Consider the following 20,113-nt stretch of genomic DNA (forward strand, 5'->3'; position numbering starts at 1 on the left):
ACATTGTTTTCACTTTTCCTATGCTACACTTAGGATCTAGTCAGGTGCTACGAGCACATTACATGTTTAAGAAATGTTTGTTGATGGAGTAGATGAAGCATTCGAATTTTAGGTAACTTTAGAAACAGGGCAATAGCTGTGTTTTTGTTGAAGAGTGCCAGACTTCATCCTGGCATACTGAATTTAAAGATGTGTATTTATGGCAAGTGTGGAAAGGAAATGAAAGTTGAGGGCTTTGGAGTAGGGAAAAGGAGAATGTACTGTGGGAAATAAAATGTTGACAGGAGAGGAAAATCTGACTGTTGGCAATGAGGAAATAGAATCAAAGATTCACAGGCAGATTTGTATCTGAAAACGTCAATTGGTATTTGATGTTCTTAAGGTGTTTGGGCCTTTGAGTCACCTTAAAATAATAGAGCATAAATTACCATCTTGGGTATTTTTTAATTACCCCTCTGAATATACAAATCCAATCAATATTATTTTCTGAAAAAAAAAAAGATTGCTTTTATTTAAAGAAGAGAAATATAAGTAGAATGATGGATGGAAAGTTAGAATATATAGTGAGTCGAATTTTTTTTAATTCCCTCATTCATATTGACTGCTTTGTAACATCCAGAGCATGAATTGCCTGCAGAAGTATCTTAGTGATTAGAGCTAACTACTACAGAAACATCAGCCTAACAGGGAAAAATAATTGAGAGGGAGAGTATAAAAGAGAATCATGGATCGGGAAGTGAGCAAGTTAATGACCAACTCACACAAATTATGTCTTAAACATCTCCTGCCATTTTGAAGCAATTTTTGAGTCTTGGCTTGGAGTCCTAACTGGTTGATGTTCACAGTGTGTGTTAGACTAATCAGTGAGATTCAGAGGTCAGAGCCAGCCAGGAAAATGTCATTACAGTCATTGCTCAGGTCTCTGTACTTGGAAATCGATGTAACAGCTGCTGTGTGAGGCTTCTGGGGTTGTCCATATGCCTCAACATTGGGTGTTTGTCAGTGCCCTTGCCAAGATGAGAGGCTGTCGATTTCCCCAAAGACCATGGCACCAGACCTAGCCCAAAAGCCACTGTGTCACACTTTATACAACTCTCCCTTTTTCCCTCCAGAAACGATTATCCCAATTGCTTTAAAAGTACAGTCTTTTAGGTTATTGCAGAGTCAATCTAAATCTAAAAGAAGTCAGAGAATGCAAGGGTGAGCTGCTCAGTCACGGCTGCAAAAGCACTGAGGAGCCACGTGCCTGATCCACAAAGGAGTAGTGTTTCAGATCACCACCTGAGCCATCCTCCTGAACAAGGGATTCAGTTAATGGAGCTTCTCATGTATTTTCAGAATCTCCTTGTCAGTAGGAAACATACTTTATATAGCTAAAAATGTAGTTGAGGCAGAAATGTATTGTCTCCCAGTTCTGAAGGTTACAAGGCGAAGATCTAGGGTCCAAGAGCAGGGTTGGTTCCTTCTGAGGTTGTAAGGAAGACTCTGACTTCTGCCCCTCTTCCAGATTCTGGAGGCTGGCTGGTAATCTTTGGCCTTCCTTGACTTGTAGGCACATCACCCTGCTCTCTGTCTTCCTTATCCCTTGTCATTCTTGGGGTGGGTGTGTGTGTGTGTCCAAATTTCTTTTTTTTTTTTGAGACGGAGTTTCGCTCTTGTTACCCAGGCTGGAGTGCAATGTGTGATCTCGGCTCACCGCAATCTCTGCCTCCTGGGTTCAGGCAATTCTCCTGCCTCAGCCTCCTGAGTAGCTGGGATTACAGGCACGTGCTCCCATACCCAGCTAATTTTTTGTATTTTTAGTAGAGACAGGGTTTCTCCATGTTGACCAGGATGGTCTCGATCTCTTGACCTCGTGATCCACCCGCCTCAGCCTCCCAAAGTGCTGGGATTACAGGTGTGAGCCACTGCGCCTGGCCCCCAAATTTCTTTTTATAAGAACACAGTTCATATAGGATCAGGGGCCCACTCTGCTCCAGTATGACCTCATCTTAATTACTTATATCTACAAGGACTTATTTCCAGATAAGGTCACATTCTGTGGTAGTAGGGGCTAGGACTTCAACATTTGGATTTGTGGCCGGGGCGGTGGGGCCATAATTCAATCCGTAACAGACACATAGTAGACGGTCAGAATATCTGTGTCAAATGAAGGAATGAATAGACAAAGGCCTGGAGACAAGGCTAGCATGGTGCCGCGGGAGCTCTGGGCTATGCGGGAGCCTAGATCATGAAGAGCAAGGTGGGGAGTGGGAGAGCCAAGGCCCGAGAGGTGTGTGCGGTGCCTCCTTAGCCTGCAGAAAGTGCTTGGTCCCTGGTGGCTGCTGTGGTTTTCATGTTTACTGGTTGTTAGGCGGATGCATGACTATCTCTGTGGCAGAACATCTTTAGCAGAGTTTTAAAATACATGTGCTTTTTAAAGAGTCTTATTTCTATCATGACCTACCATGCGTGAGGAAATTACCACAGTTTGCTTGCCACCGCAAAGAATTAGCCTGGCTTTAAAACCTTCTTTCAGTCTCCCCACTATCTACTTCATAAATCAGAAAATCATGGTTTCACATGAAAGATGACACAGAGAGGAGGGTTCATCATCCCATACATCACCATTTCCACAGTCTACGTTTGTTATTTCTGTAACAAACAACAAAAAAAGAAAGAGCCTTAATGACCGTAGGACTAGCTGATAGCTTTTGGAATTGCCTTCAACCCTTAGCCAGAAAGTTTCTAATCTTTCTTTCTTTAACCCCTTAAGGATATGTTCACTGCATCACAGTCTCTCATGTGTTCATGAAGAAAACATTATGGGCAGGGTTCCTAAAATGGAAAAACCCTTGAGGGACTTTGGATGTTTCCGAGTTTACTCCTGGACCATGTGAATCACAATTTAATAATATTAAATGCTTCATACAAAAGAGAATAAGAGCTTATATCCATGGTAACACAGTAGCCTTTACCTGATCATAAGCTGATGGTGAAGTATACCTGTCTCTGCTGCAGGGATAGTGAGGCTTTTGACTTTCATTTGTACCTTTAGGTATACAAGCAAAGAATATACATATTTTAAACTCTTATTTTTCTTCATGTTACCACACTGGTTTATTGATGTAAAATTTATATACAATGAAACATATTCTTTTTAGGCATACGTTCTATGAAGTTTGACAAATGCATACAGTCACATCACCACCTCTACTACAATCAATATGTAAATCAGTTCCATCACTCATTCCCTTATGCCCCTTTTGAGTCAGCCCCACTCCCAGCAACCACTGCTGTTTTCTATCCTTATAGTTTTTCTTTTTCTAAAATATCATATAATTGAACAGTATGCAATTATATGACATTCTAGAACAGTATCGAACAGTATGCAACCTGTTGAGTTGGGCTTCTTTCCTTTAGCATAATAAGCGTGAGACTGCTCTTGTTGCTGTACATATCAGGTGTTCATTCCATCTGATGCTGAGTAGTATTCCACCGTAAGAAAGAGCTGTGGTTTGTTTATCCAGTCAATAGTTAGTGGATGGATACTTCCCAATTTGGGACAAATAGGAATACATCTGATGCAAACATTCACTTACAAGCTTTTTGTTTAGACCTAATTTTTCATCTTACTTGAGCAAATCCTAGGACTATAATTCCTGGGTCATATGCCAAGTGTGTTTAACTTTTGGAGAAACTGCCAAACTTTTTTCCCCAGCGTCTGTACCATCATACATTCCCTCGGGACCATATGCAAACTCCAGTTCTGCATCCGCATCAGGCAGCACTGACAGGGTCAATTTGTTTTATCTTTTTTTTAACCACTGTTGTAAATTTATAGTGATATCTCATTATGATTTTATTCACACCTACATTTGCAGTAGTATTTTATTTTCATTTGTGAGGATAGGTTAGTATGTAATATTTTTTAATAATCCACTTAAAAATCAGAATTGTTTTTGAAGACTTGTGTAATCATATTGACAAGACTAATAAACATTTGGATAACAGGATATCATTAAAAACTGCTGATCATAAAAGTACATATGACTCATGATGATTATGTCAGAAGGCTCCTTCCTAAGTACTTTAAGTTGATGCTTTTGAATAGCGTTAAATCTAGTCTGAGGACCAGCTGTCTTAGGCCAGCAAGCCATTGGCCCATGTGCAGCAGTGACTCTCTTACACTCTTAGCTTGCCATCAGTAAGGTGCAGGCCTGGTCTGCTGTCTTGACAACTTTCAACAAGGGAATATCAGGGGGAAAAATGGGAAAAGTAGGATTATTATGATCAAAAGCATTTTAGAAGTTAAGTGACAAGTATTTTTTTCCTTTATATTCAAAGTAGAATGTACGTGTGATTTTCTGTGTGTATATTGTAGAAATCTCACCCATTTAGACTAATTTTATGGAAGATGAAGAAATGTAACATTACTACTTCCCTAAAATACAAACTAACCCCAGTTAGTTTTGCCAGAGGTTGAGTAAGAGTCAGACTTTGGAATATCTATTAAGGAATAAATGAAAGTATTTTTGAAATTAAGCATAGTGATTACATCTGACCCCTTGAGTAAGTACAGCATGTCTTCTGCAATCTTGTTTAAACTATTTAGTTGCTTAGAAAGTACTTTTTTTTAAAGAAAGAGAAAAGCTTGCACTCCATTCCTCCCCAAAACTCACATGTAATTAAGTCTGATGTTACTTGTCAAAATCAAGATCATAATAATGTTAGGGATGGTGTTGATGGTGGCTCTGGAGATGAGGGTACTGTGGAGGTGATGGTTGTCATGTTGGTAAAGGTGACTGTAGTAGTGATACTGGCTCTGGAGGTGAAGGCGACTGTGGTGAGGATGGTGGCTGTGGTTGTTTTGGTGACTGTGGTGGCTGTGGTTGTGTTGAGGGATGTGTTGATGAAGGTAGCTGTGGTGGAGAAGGTAACTATGGTGATGAAGATGGCCATGGTGTGGGTGCTGGCTGTGGTTGTGTTGTTACTGTGGTGGTAAAGGTTAGCTGTGGTGGCCGTGGTAGTGAAGGTGACTATAGAGAGGATGGTGACTGATGTTAATATCAGCTGTGGTGATGAAGGCCCCTGTGAGGGGGATGATAACCTCAGTTGTGTTGCTGGCTGTGGTGAGAATGGTGGCTATTGTTGTGAAAATGGCTGTGGTAGATGTGGTAATGAAGGAAGCTATGGTGAGGATGGTGGCGGTAGTTGTGTTGGTGGCTGTGGTGGTGAAGGTGACTGTGGTGGTGACTGTGATGCTAATGTTGGTTGTGGTGATGAAGGCAGCTATGGTAAGGAAGGATGGTGACCGTGGTGGTGAGAGTGGCCATGTTGGCGCTGGTGGCTGTAGTTGTGATGATCGCCATGGTGAGGATGGTGGCTGAAGTGTTAAAGGTGGCTGGGATGAAGATGGTGACTAGGGTGGAATGGTGACGATGATGGTCATGTTGGCTGTGGTGGTGAAGGTAGCTATGGTGAGGATGGTGTCTATGGCAGTGAAGGGGACCATAGTGGCAGTGGGGGCTATGGCGGTGTTGGGGGCTGTGGTGGTGAAGGAGGCTATGGTAGGGTTATTGGTGCTTTTAATGATTAAAAAACTTTAGGGAAAGAGATAAAATGAACATATTCAAGAATATTTTATAGGATTTTAAAATTTATTAAAACCTTGTCCCTTGAAAATTGTGGAAATCCTCAAAAGTACAGCAGACCAGATGCCCCCAGCCAACTTCAGAAGCTACTGGTCCAGAGAACGCAGCAAATGCAGAGCTGCAGGCAAGAGCACAGAGGAGGGTTGCAAGAGTTTGTGACAGGAGGTGCTCCTTTTTTCTGATCGTTTTTTGCTTTTGTTTTCTGTTTTTAATTTCTATCTGAAATACCCACCAGTCAGATAATGGACCTAATAGGTGAATGCCTTGTGCCCATCATCTTTTTTCCTAATCTTTTCCATTTTAACTTTATCTTTCATCCTTCCCATTGAAGTTTCTGCTTGGTAATCATATTATTTTATTTTCAGGAGGTTATTTTGTTCTCTAATTATTATATTTTCATGCAACACTATTCATATTTTATGGGTACAGTATCTTCTCAAATCTTTTAAAGAATACTAAGTAGGATTTTAGAGATCTTTTTAGTTCCTGAATCATTTCTCTTTACTCCAGGATTAGTTGTTTAGCTACTGTGTTTCAGTCTCTCTTTTATGTACAGGTTTCCTCATGAGCAAGGTGATGGCTGGCAGTCTGTGTATATTTAGGTATGGAGGGTGTGGTTTGCTTTTCTGTGAGGCTCTGTGGCTTTGTTTATTGCAGTGTCTGGACCTCCTGCATGGCCGAGTCTTTCACCTGGGCAGTGGCCAGCCGAGAACTCTTTGACAGGCAGCCTTCGTTTTAAGGAGATTTGGGAATCCCTTAAATGCCAGAACCTGTCATACACTAGGAACTCCTGGAACTCACTCTCCTTTCTCCTTGCTTTTGTAAGTTTATTCATTGACAGACATTTTAATTGAGTCTCTGGAAGAAGAAAATACACACACATATATTGCCTCTGACATCTTGAATAGGAACCTGTTCAAGGGCCTTTACCTTTTTTTTTTTTTTTTTTTTTTTTTTTTTGAGACAGAGTTTCGCTCTTGTTACCCAGGCTGGAGTGCAATGGCGCGATCTCGGCTCACCGCAACCTCCGCCTCCTGGGTTCAGGCAATTCTCCTGTCTCAGCCTCCTGAGTAGCTGGGATTACAGGCACACGCCACCATGCCCAGCTAATTTTTTGTATTTTTAGTAGAGACGGAGTTTCACCATGTTGACCAGGATGGTCTCGATCTCTTGACCTCGTGATCCACCTGCCTCTGCCTCCCAAAGTGCTGGGATTACAGGCTTGAGCCACCGCGCCCGGCAGGTGGGCCTTTACCTTTAACTCTAACCCAGTCTTTGAATGAGTTCTTGGTTACCATGTGGCAGAGAAGTGAGAGGAGTATTGCAAATTGTTCTGGCTGCCCAGAAACATATAGGGAAAGGAAGAACAGCAAGCAGGTTCATGAATGTCTAGGAGGAAGGACAAAGGAACTTCAGGTGGCATACTTTGGAGTGAAGGTAGCTGTCTGAGCAAGAAGAGGCTGATGCCAAAGTAAAATGGTTTCTGAAAGCGAGAAAGGAAGATAAATCGGAAAAGGTGATATGAAGAGGCTGAAATACGGAACAAAGATAGAGAAACAGTGAACTTGCCCTCCACACTATTTCTGTTTCCTTGTCCTAGAAGAGAAGGTGGCAGGACTAATGGTTCACAGCAGGACACACCTAAGGTCCCATGCATGTGCAGGAGGCAGAACAGTAGAGTCTGTTCCAGACGCCGGGATGAGAAGGATGTCCATTAGCAGTGGGAGATGCAGTAGAAGAACAAACAGCTCTTCCTCTGCAGTGAAAACTGCTTTCAAAGGAAAATGCACAAGCATAGAAAAAGAAGAAATCTCTTTAAGTTCAACATTTATAATGATAAATTATATTTTAAGAGCTTTAAAAAAATTTTTTAACTTTTATTATTTTTATTTTATTTTTTTAAGATGGAGTCTTGCTCTTTTGCCCAGGCTGGAGTTCATTGGTACAATCTTGGCTCACTGCAACCTCTGCCTCCTGGGTTCAAGCGATTGTCCTGCCTCAGCCTCCGAAATAGCGGGGAGTACAGGCGTGTGTCACTGCGCCCCGCTAGTTTTTGTATTTTTAGTAGAGATGAGGTCTCTCCATGTTGGCCAGGCTTGTCTCAAATGCCTGACCTCAAGTGATCCCCCCACCTCAACCTCCCAAAGTGCTGAGATTACAGGAATGAGCCACTGCACCTGACCTCAACTTCCGTTTTAGATACAGGGGGTACATGTGCAGATTTGTTACATGGGAATATTGCGTGATGCTGAGGTTTAGGGTACAGATCCCATCACCCAGGTAGTGAGCATAGTATCCAACAGGTAGTTTTTCAACCACACCTCCCTCCCTCTCTCCCCCAGAGTAGTCCACAGTGTCTGTTGTTCTCATATTTATGTCCATGTGTACTCAGTGTTTAGCTCCCAGTTGTAAGTGAGAAGATGCAGTACTTTGTTTTCTGTTACTATGTTAATTCGCTTAGACTTCCAACTGCATCCCTGTTACTGTGAAGGACATGATTTCATTCTTTTTTATAGTTGTATTTGTATTCCATGGTGTGTGTGTGTGTGTGTGTGTGTGTGTGTGTGTGTGTGTATGCATGCCCCATCTTCCTTATCAAATTTATCATTTATGGGCACCTGGGTTGATTCTGTGTCTTTCCTACTGTGAACAGCACAGCAGTGATAGCAGTGAACATGTGAGTGCATGTGTCTTTTTTGGAGAATGATTTCTTTTCCTTTAGGTATATACCCAGTATTGGCATTGCTGGGTCGAATAGTAGCTCTGTTTTAAGTTCTTTGAGAAATCTCAGACTGCTTTCTACGGTGGCTGAACTAATTTATATTCCTACCAACAGTGTGTAAGTGTTCCCTTTTCTCCACATCCTCACCAGCATCTGTTGTTTTTGAATTTTTTAATGATCGCCATTCTGACTGGTGTGAGGATGGTATCTCATTGTGGTTTTCTTTGTATTTCTCTGATGATTAGTGACGCTGAGCAATTTTCATGTTTGGTGGCCACTTGCATGTCTTCTTTTGAGAGTTATCTGTTCATGTACCTTGTCCATTTTTTAATGGCATTATTTGGGTTTTGCTTGTTGATTTAAGTTCCCTAGAGATTCTGGATATTAGGCCTTTGTCAGCTGCATAGTTTGCGAATATCTTCTCCCATTCTGTGTAGGTTGACTGTTTACTCTGTTGATAGTTTCTTTTTCTTCGCAGAAGCTCTTTAATTAGGTCCCACTTACCTATTTTTGGTTTTGTTACAATTGCTTTTGGGGACTTAGCCAAAACATCTTTGCCAATGCCAAAGTCGAGAAGAGAATTTCCAGGTTGGCTTCTAGGATTTTTATAGTTTGAAGTCTTGCGTTTAAATCTTTGGCCCGTTTTGAGTGAATTTTTGTAGACAGTGAAAGGTAGGGGTCCAGCTTCAATCTTCTGTCTGTGACTAGTAAGTTATCCTAGAACCATTTATTGAACAGAAAACAACCCCATTGCTTGTTTTTGTCAGCTTGTCAAATATTAGATGTTTGTAAGTGTGCATAATTGTTTCTTAGTTATCTGTTCTATTCCATTGGTCTAGGCATCTGGTACCATGCTGCTTTGGTTACTGTGGCTTTATCATATACAGTTTGCAGTCAGGTAGTGTAATGCTGCTGGCTTTGTTCTTTTGGCTTAGAGTTGCTTTGGCTGTTTGGGCTCCTTTTTGCGTCCATATGAATTTTATGATAGTTTTTCTTAATTCTATGAAGAATGACAACAATTTGATAGTAATAGCGGTGAATCTTTAGCAATATGAACATTTTTATGATATTGATTCTTCCAACCCATGAGCATGGAATGTTTTTCCATTTATTTGTATTGTCTCTGATTTCTTTTAGCAGTGTTTTAGAGTTCTCCTTGTAGAGATCTTTCACCTTCTTGGTTAGCCGTCTTCCTAGGTATTTCATCTTCTTTGTGGCTGTTGTAAGTGGGGTTGTATTCTTGATTTCACTCTTAGCCTGGACATTGTTGGTGAATAGAAGTGCTACTGATTTTTGTACACAGTTATCGTATCCTGAAACTTTACTAATTTTAAGAGCTTTTACGAAAGATTTAAATACTTAGATGTAGAATGTAAAAAAAAAAAAAAAAAAAAACCCTAAAGATTGAAAGTTTGGAAATTAATTTGCAACGTATCAGGAGAATCTATCTTCTAAGTAGAGATCATGAGCCTCAAAAATGTTCAATTAGAAGGAAGGAATAGCCCATACACAATGATCTGGTTATTGGCTCATTCAAGAACAATGATATCCTAATATCTTTAATATATGACAGATTTTACATTAGTGCAGAAAATAATTCAGTATCACTGGACAGGGCAAGAAAATCTCATTACAGTGTAGAGAAAGGGGCTTTCTTTTAGACTCTCATGTACAAGTAGTCAAATATTCAGCTTTAAAAAGTCCAAAAAGTAAATATGTGTTTGCATAAATAGACACTCATACACATATAAAAGCCTGGAGTCCTTACGAGCTATGGCTGCAAAGATATATCCCATGTTTATCTGATTCTTCAACAATCCAGGTGAAGTTTCTTTCTTTCTGAATAGGATAGAATAGAATATGGATATGGGAAATGCAGAAGACATTTTCCACATTCATATTAAGAGCTACTGACATTTTACTAGAATCAGAGAAATCATAAAACATGGACATCTCTCAGATGACATGGCTTTAAAAAGGTTCAGTGACTTAAACATCAGGGTTCACAAGAGCTGCCAAATTTGGGATCCACTATGGTCATTCTTTCTTTTAACTATCCCAGGGTTTCATTTTTTATCCATTCCTTGGCCAAGAATCTTGGGATGATGCATTATGATGACAGGCCACAAGATGATAATCCTCACTTATAATTCCTTGGCACCTTTCGTTAGGCTGTTCAAGGTCATTTGTAGGGTTCCTGCTGGCAGTGTGTACATTTTCTGACATTTGCATATTATACTCGTGGTACATCCAAAAAAGGTATGAGACTCTTCAGTGTAAGACTCTTGAAGGAATTGTTGGCTCTGTTTGGAACCAGAAATAGAAACCAATTCTTCAGTTCTTGGCCCAGGACTTTCCATTACAAAGACCTACCTGTCTGAAATGATCACACCTGACATCTGTTAGAGGTTTGGGAGTTTTCAAAGCACTTTCCCTTTTGATTCTGGACAAGATACAAAGACTGAAAATGAAGATAATGGAGAGGAAACCTCCTTATATTTTTTAGTAGTTTTGAGTGAGGATGGGCCACTGAGTATCTTGCTGTCTTCACTGACCAGAGGTCATAAGATGAGGAGGAAGATAAGATGTACTCATGCCACCCAAGGGCATGAATGATGAAATGAAAACACTGAACTAGGAGAAGGAAAATGTGACTCCAGCTTCACTGTTTTCTGTACTTCTTTGGGAAAGTCAGGGTACCTGGGCCTCCAGTTCTTCTCCTGGAGAGTAAGTCCTGCCAACCTCAGTAAGACCTTGCTATGATAAAAGCATCCATCACATGTGATCATGTATGTGAGGACATTTTGAAAAGCATTTCACAAATGTGAACTGTCATTGCCATATTCCAGGTGAAAATATGAAAAGATGTTGAGGCTTAAAAGAAGACTGAAGATCACAGAGTTAGTCTGGACAAGTCCAGGCCATAAATTCCTGTCACAGGGTGGCCTGCGTTGTGCCCCTTACCACAGGAAGGCCCAGTCTCTCCAGTTGACTCACAAAAGCACCTCCACATTATTTTATGTAGTCCTCACAACAGCTCAGGGGTATGTACCTATCCCAGTTTGTCAAGTAGGAAACTGAGACCTAGAGGTGTCAGGTGACTGGTTCAGGGCACAGGTACACCACACAGAGTGAGAACTGCAAACTAGGGCTGTCTGACCCAAGCCCCTGGGTTCCCTCTGTTACCCCACACCATAGCTTTCCAGAGTGTACCCTGAAAGCAGTGCTTCAGAACTGCAGTAATCACAACAGCAGAAGACTAGGAAGTTCCATTCTTCCTATGCCTGGAGATTGCTAAAAATGATACTGGCAAAAACCCATTGCCTGTTTTCTAACTCTGTCATAGACCCTAATTTGGTCTTTGCATTAGCAGAGTAAGTGCCTGCAAAAGGAAAGTAACGTACATACAGCTTTTATTTATTAAATTTGAATCATGAATAAATCTCTTCACTTCTGGGAAAGGGAAGAGAAGCCCTAATAAAATTTAACTATGAGAGGCTTCATCTCCTCATTAGTTATCCTGCTCTGCCATTAATTAATTTGATCATCAAATGCATCCTCATTAGTAATCATTCCTTCTCAAAATAATGAGGCTAGCAGACGAATCAATGTAGGAGCCAGGGGCAGAAATAATGGCATTGCCCTGCAGACTATTAAAATCATTTGGCTTCTGCCTTTTGCTGCTTTCCCTGATGTCTGCAATGGGAAATCCTGACTCTCCAGTAGACTTCCATTCCCAGGATAAAGGAACTCTGCTTTTCCCAACACTGTGTCCCTGGCAGTCTCTGGATGACCTCTGAATGACCTTCCCTTTCACTACCTCTTTTGGAAATTGCCTCCTGACTTATAGTCTATATCACACTATAAGTACCAGATTTACAGTAAAATGGATCTTTTCTTAAATGTAATACATCAAAGTGGACTTTTGCTGCAGACACATACTGGCCTTCCACGGTGACCATTGTTGTCTTTCTGCCTCCAGCCACGGACACTAAAATGAATGCTTGCGATCTGGCCTTGACTTCATTTCTTTTTAGTCTGCCAATGCAAAAACTCATTCACACTGAAGCCCTGAACCCTGCCAGCAGCTTTCTGTCTATAGCAGGTGTCCTGCTCACAGCCAAACTGACATAATCACCCATCTCAACTCTAGCCACAGTTGGGGGTCTTCATGCTCCAAGGCTTTCTCTATGCAGCTGGCTAGGAGAGGCAACATGAGGAATAGGAAGACCAGCCAACTCCTTCTTGTCAGAAATGAAAGCAGTGAAGAAAATGTGGGGAGAAATTGGTGGGGGCAAAGAAATACAGCATTGGAACAAAGAAGAAAGAAGAATTAGTCAGAGGGGAAAAAAACCTCCTCTTTTTTTGTTGTTGTTGAGATGGAGTCTCACTCCTGTCACTCAGCCTAGAGTGCAATGGTGCCATCTCGGCTCACTGCAACCTCTACTTACCAGGTTTAAGTGATTCTCCTACCTCAGCCTCCTGAGTAGCTGGGATTACAGGCTCCTGCCACCACGCCCAGCTAATTTTTGTATTTTTAGTCGAGATAGGGTTTCACCATGTTGGCCAGGCTGGTCTCAAATTCCTGACCTCAGGTGATCTGCCCGCCTCAGCAAAAAAATCCTCCTTATATGACTAAGAGAAAACACAGAGGAAGAGAAACATAGGTGGGAGTAGCAGTTTTTCTGGGTCCAAGTTTGTCATTTAAATTTGTTTTGTTTTTCCATTTTACAAAAGAATATATGCTCAACGCACAAAACTTGGAAGCATAAAAGAAATGTATAAAAGGAAACAAAAATCATTCATAGTGTCACTACCTTGATATAACTATTGCTAACATTTATATATGGCCTTGGAATCTTTTTCTCCATAAACATATAAACATAGAGTATTACTCATTTTTAAATACTGGCCAATAGAATAGCCAGACTTAGTTAAAGTGTCTGGAATTGTAACCAAAGTATAGCATTGGGAATTCAGTTCCAAGATGTTAGACGGTTAGTTAAAGACTATGTTTTCTCCTCTGTTTAACAAAGCACCCTGAATAGTCATCAAGGGAAACTTAAACAAGTTAGTGCCCAATCTGATCCTCACTTTACAGACCACCCATTTCGCTCAATTGATCAGCGAACACCCTGCATTGTGACGTTCTTATCTGTACTCAGTCTCTTCCATTTGGTAATTACCTATCTGGTTTTTGTGCTTTCTGTTTCTTCTCTCTGTGTCTCTATCTCTGACTCTCCTTCTCTACATATTTCTATCTCCTCTTTTGTAATTGCTTCTCATTACCTCTCCAGTTTCCAGTTTTAGTGGTTTCTGTTTCTTCTCTGTGTCTCTCTCTCTATTCCTGTCTCCCCTCTCTTTCTTTCACACACACTCACGCACACACACACACACACCCCCCTTTAACAAATAACCACAACAGCCGTATTTACTGGGAAAGACAATAAAGGGGAAAGTATATCTGAACTTTGGCTGTAAGTTTCCAAGAAGAGTATAATAAGTAGTGCTCATAAATGAAAGACCAACACAGTGACTTTTCAAAGAGATGAAAAAATTATCTTTTTTATTTTCTTCTTCGTTTTTTTCTCTTAATTCATCCTGCTGACCCACCAGACAACTGCATTCTATTTTTTATGCCCCCTACCACCATCACCATCTTAATTTATTTTAAACCAGGTATCACTCAGGGATTCAGTCAGAGCGGGTTTCGTTGGCCAGCTTTGAAACTCTCACTGATGGTGTTAAGATACGTATATTTCCACCCATGATTTATATTTTGTACTAAATCATTTGGAGCCACTGTGTTACACCTTTTTCAGTCATTTAAACATAGGGTGGTATACCATGATTTTGTTCGCTAATTTTCTGTGCACCTTGCCCTCTTCTCCCTGGTGTTTATATTTCTTTCCTAGTGGTTTGTATTTCTTATCTTCAGTGCCACTTACAATTTATTTCAGGAGGTTTTTGCAAGGGCCTGACTGTAAAGTCCATAACATTATAACTATAAGCTACTATAAACTCAATATGTAGGACATATAAAGAAAATCATACTTTTCAGATATACTGGGAACATTTACAAAAATTAATCCCATATTAGGCCTTAAAGCAAATCTCAGTGGATGTCAAAAGAGTGGTATTGTATTTTCTGACCACACTAAATTGTTAGAAATCAGGGCCAAAAATGACAACTAAAAGAAATTCCATATATCTGGAAGGTTTAAAACATATGTCATTTTTATAGCCTCAAAAAGAAATTAGAATTAACTTAAAATACGTAGAAGTAATTGATAATTATAACATACCAAAACTTGTGGGATGCAGCTAAAGCAGAACTTAGAGGAAAAATTTTAAACTTTGTCTGTTTTAGGAAAAAAGAAAACTAGTAACAGTAAGGTAAGCATCCATTTCTATTAACAAAAAAAGAAAACAATAGGCCAGGTACAGTTGCTAACCCCTATAATCTCAACACTTTGGGAGGACAAGGCGGGAGGATCTGCTTGAGCCCAGGAGTTTGAGACCAGTCTGGTCAACATAGCAAGACCCCAGCTCTACCCAAAAAAAAAAAAAAAAATTTAATTAGCTAGGCATAGTGGCACATGCCCATGGTCCCAGAAAATTGGGAAGCTGAGGTGGGAGAATTCCCTTGAGCCTGGGAGGTCAAAGCTGCAGTGAGCCATGATTGCACCACTGTATTCTCCAGCCTGGGTAACAGAATGAGATCCTATCTCAAAGAAACAAAAAAATAATAATAATAATAATAATAATAAACACAAAGTAGTGGGGATAATACAAAAAATGAAAGTAAAGTAGCAAACAACCATACAATAGAGAAGATCAACAAAGCCAAATGTTTGAAAAGACTAATAAAATGGAAAATCTTTAACAATATGCATATAAAAAAGAGAACAATCTAAAAACAGTATTAAAAATGAGGTATAACCACAGCTGCAACAAAAACTAAAGAAATATTAGAATATTAGGAATCGTTTTATGACAAATTTTTTAACATTGGCGATATAGACCAATTTCAGTACGAAAAAATAACTAATTAAAAATGAATTGGGAAGAAACTGAAAGCTTGAATTAATAGCTTAACATTTATTTTATTTTATTTTATTTTATTTTATTTTATTTTAAGACAGAGTCTTGCTGTGTCGTCCAGGCTGGAGTGCGGTGGCGTGATCTCAGCTCACTCCAACCTCTGCCTCCCGGATTCAAGTGATTCTCCTGCCTCAGCCTCCCAAACAGTTGGGGCTACAGGCACATGCTACCACATCCAGCTAATTTTTGTATTTATTTTTAGAAGAGACGGAGTTTCACCATATTGCCCAGGCTGATCTCAAACTTCTGACATTGTGATCCGCCTGTCTCAGCTTCCCAAGGAGTTAGGCTTACAGGCGTGAGCCGCTGCACCTGGCCAATACCTTAAAATCTTATATCAAAGCAACAGACCCCAAACTGCTTTATAGGCAAGTTCTACCAAACATTCAAGAAAAAATAATACTAAGGGTGGGTGTGGTGGCTCATGCCTGTAATCCCAGCCCTTTGAGAGGCTAAGGCAAGTGGATCGCTTGAGCCCAGGAGTTTGAGACCAGCCTGGGTAAAATGGAAGAACTCTGTCTCTACAAAAAATTTTAAAAATAGCACATGCCTGTAGTCCCAGCTACTCAGGAGGATTGTTGGGCCTAGGCGGTCAAGGCTACAGTTGAACCACTGCACTCCAGCCTGGGCAACAGAGCAAGAGCCTGTCTCAAAAAGGAAGAAAGAAAAGAAAAGAAAAAGAAAAAAAAGAATACCAATCTTTAACTCATTCAGAGAACGCAAAAAGAGGACAAACTTTCCAACTAATTCATAGGGCTAGTATATATAATATTGAAACAAAACAAGGACAGGTAAAAGTTAAAAAGGGAAAACTCATAGGCAAGTCTCAGTTATTAACATGGGTTTATAATTCTTTTAGAAAAGGAAAATTAACCTGAGAGTTTATAAATCACCAAATCGGATTTATTCTAGGAATGCAAGGTTAGTTCAACATTTGAAAAATCTATCAATGAAATGTATTTCATTAACAGGTTAAACCAGAATAATACAATCATTCTGATGGCCACCAAATGTGAATTCATGGTTTAAAACTAAAACAACCAAAGAAAAATGAAGCTTTTAACAACTTGGAATAGAAGGGAACTTTCTTATCCTGATAAAAATTATCCCCAGCAACCTCAGTGACAAATTGTGATTTTTTAAACTCTCCCAGACTAATCCCAATATAATCTCTCTTAAACCTAATATAATCATTTGGACTAGAATGCAATGATTTACGTCACTTGCTTTGTATCATGATTTACATTTTCAAATTGTCCCTAGAAGCAGGAAAAGATTGCTGCACAAAGCCTACTAGCAGACCCTAAAAATGTGGCCTCTCTATTCTTCCCTTTTGAAAAGTCATCAGCACCAACCTTAGTGTTATCCCTCCCCTGTTTCTATAGTACAAACTTAAGTACCCATATGTCACAAATGATCATCTTTTCTGTGCCATCACTGTTAGCAGCTGGACTTTCAGCTGACTTAAGCAAAACTTGTGATTGAAATTTTCGTGAGTATACATCACATGCAATGTTAAAATGTGCACAATTGCCAACGAGAGTAGGGGGATTCCTAAGGCTAGAGGAGCACTTCATCACAGGCATGTGGATATTGATAATAAGTATAAAGCTAAGTCTCTAATTTCTCTTAATTTTCATATCTTTGAAGTCTTTTTTGCTGTTATCAAATTCATGCCATGTTGACAGCATTTATAGCAAAGGCTCTGAATAATTCAGCTTACTTCTTTAATGCTTTCTATATTTATTGTCTCTGAAACAGAGAAGATTGGTTTAAGATGATCATTTTCTGCACTTGGGAATCTATACAAGACGGTGGTGCTGTATTGTATTTTGCCGGATAGATCTCAGCAGCCGATATTAAGAATATGTGGCACATTTCACAATGGCAGTATTTGTTGAGGTTTTGTGCTGCTATTATTAATATTATTATTTTTCCTTACAAGGAGTCTGAAGTTTAAAGACAGGGCAAATCTGAGATAGTTCAGAGGTTCAGTAGCTGCTACAGGTGGCTGAAAGCCTATGGAGAAACTGTTCCTGTCTAATGCAGCCCTCACCTGTCTATCCAGGGCTTGACCCTGGAGCAGGGAATACATAAATCTTGAAGACCTCCAAAGGTTCTAATTAATCTGACACTCCTCACATGTTGGGTTCCAGATCAGCCTAAATGTATTTAAGTAACTTGGAAACTTTGAAGAAGGAGCAAACTTCCTCTCCCTCTCGCTTTCCTTAGTGATTGATGAATGTGCCCGTTTATTTCTATATCTTGTTCCAGAGTTGCCTAAAGATTAAATGTGCTAAGTTCAGGGCTATTCTTCTCTCTTTACCCTGCCCCTAAATGTCTAATTCTCCTAGTCATAAAAATGTTTACTTGTGTTAACAAAGAAAAATTGGGAATGTTGTAATTTACTGGATTAACTTCACTAAAGTTCTACAGTTATCAGGAGTTAAGTAATATAGGTGATACACACCTTCTAGATCCATAATAAAGTTTTCCATCCTTAGTCAGACATCTATGGCTGATGTAGAGATCAGACCTTCAGCTATATTTTCTCTTCACTTATCTGCAAAACATGCTAGATCATTGTAACTCTCACCATTAAGATTCAACTAAAAGCTCTCTGGACTCCAACACACATCCTTCTTCCATAATCATTAAGGCAAAAGCTGCTTTCCTAAAACTGTAACCAAAGAGACTAGTGATGATGGTAATATCTGTTAATGCTGCTGAAACAAGTTATGGTTTGGTTCTCCGGTGGCTAAACTGAATGAGGCCCAGATCACTTTGTGAAAGGCACCTCCAAAGAGGTTACACGTCACACATAGAGGGTTTTCTAGCCATAGTCTCTGATCATGACTAGGTTATGAAATCTGTAAAGAAAGAACAAATTTCTCTTGCCCTTCAGGGCATAGTGCAAGACCCAGCTGTTCAATCAAGTCCTTATTTGATTGAAGTAAACGGGCCAACCTGGCTGGAAAGCATGTTAATATTTTAAATTTCCACATTAACAACTGTACACATGCCCAGAGGTTGGGGTGATGACTAGCTCATATAATTGCAAAAAAAAAAGTGGTAAGAATAAATAAATCCAAGCAAATTGAATTATCATTTGCAGCAAAATTGCCAGCAAAGGCAAGGGAGAGAATATCACTAAAACATGTTCCTACTTCAGCAAGGCATTTGACACCTTCTCTTGTGAATCGCGTGAATGGTGTTAATTCAAGTTGGCTGGCCTGTGTTTTAAACATGGGCTGAAGGAGGACACCAGCATGGCTAGGCTGGGGCTGAACAACCGACCTTTCTCTCTGAATATTAATCCCAGTACTGCCCACTCCTGTGACTTAAAAGTCACTTCACCTTGTGGGTCTTAGTGCCTCCATTTTTGCAAAGAGAATAATAACAGCACTTTCATTTAACTCAGTGGGCACCTTTTGCCATTCAGGGAGCCTCACATACTTAACGTGTGTTCTTTAGTCTTTTAATATCCCACTGGTAAGTGTTATCTTTATTAAACATGTGAAGAAAGTGAAAACGGGAACCTGAGATGACCCTGCAAATTACACTGTTAAGAAAATTGTCTGTAGAAGAGAATATAGATTTTAGAGCCTTTCAAACCACTTTTACATTTGCCTTTACTGTGTTCCATAGTCAAGACATTCATTGATATCTTGCTTTGCAAATGATTAATAATTCCTCATGAGACAGTTGTAAGGATAGAAGGCTTGGGGTAAAGAGGAGGCCAGAGCAGTAAAGTAACTTGTTCAAACTTGCACAGCAAGCGGATAATGGAGCTAATCACGCTAGCCTTTGAAATGCTGACATGCTTAATTTTTGCCTTTTTGCCAGTCCTTGGCTATATATCTTTTCAGAATAATGTTGCATATTGGGATATAGTATATGATGCTTAGTAACTCCGGTGGATTATGGGAATGCCACGAAGCATCTGTCTTTCACACCAGGTGCTCCCAGGGGCATATTCAAGCAAAGGAAATGGTCTCTAAAATCTTGTCTGATGAAACAGTTCTCCCCAGCCCCCAGCCCAACAGGCCAAGGTCATGACTGTCCTGTCTAGTGAAATTTAACACTCAGAGAGGATCCTTTTTTAAAGACTTCCTCCTCTAAATTTAGACAGCATTGTTTTCATTAATTATTAAAATGGAATGAATAATAATACTTGCCAAGAAAGTAATGCAGACTAAAATTTTTCTTCTATTGAATTTCGCGTATATTTATGCCAGTAAGAAAATAAAATAGTATGATAAAAGGAAAAAATTACAACTATCTATTCAATAGTTTTCTTTACCTAACAGTTTGAACTTTAATCCTTGATTATAGTTAACATAGTACTGTATGTAAATAATTGTCCAGGGAATCATAGTGAGTATTAAAGAAACCAAATGCAAAGGGCACAATTTAGGTAAGTATTGTGTCTCTGATGTAACATTTCCTTGATTTGTCTTTTAGTTTTAAAGCGAGCAATCTATAAAGAAAAATTTCAATTTAAAAAATACTAAAATGTGGTAAACACATTTCACATATGAACTAACATCTTAACTTGCCAACTAAGAATGTTTCATTGTTTTGAATTTTAAACATAAAAATTCTCAGAGTGGTCCTGTGGGGATGAATGGAGGTAACTGTGCTTTTTTTTTTT

At 39.6% G+C, this 20,113-nt stretch overlaps 1 protein-coding gene across 18 annotated transcripts in view; it reads left to right on the plus strand.

Moving 5' to 3' along the window:
* ENOX1 (ecto-NOX disulfide-thiol exchanger 1) overlaps positions 1-20,113 on the plus strand; it is a 616,720-nt gene that overhangs the window by 493,640 nt on the left and 102,967 nt on the right. The gene's annotated exons all lie outside the window — the stretch shown is intronic.

The sequence above is a fragment of the Saimiri boliviensis genome, chromosome 16 (genome assembly GCF_048565385.1).
Source record: "Saimiri boliviensis isolate mSaiBol1 chromosome 16, mSaiBol1.pri, whole genome shotgun sequence".
Lineage (NCBI taxonomy): Eukaryota > Metazoa > Chordata > Mammalia > Primates > Cebidae > Saimiri > Saimiri boliviensis.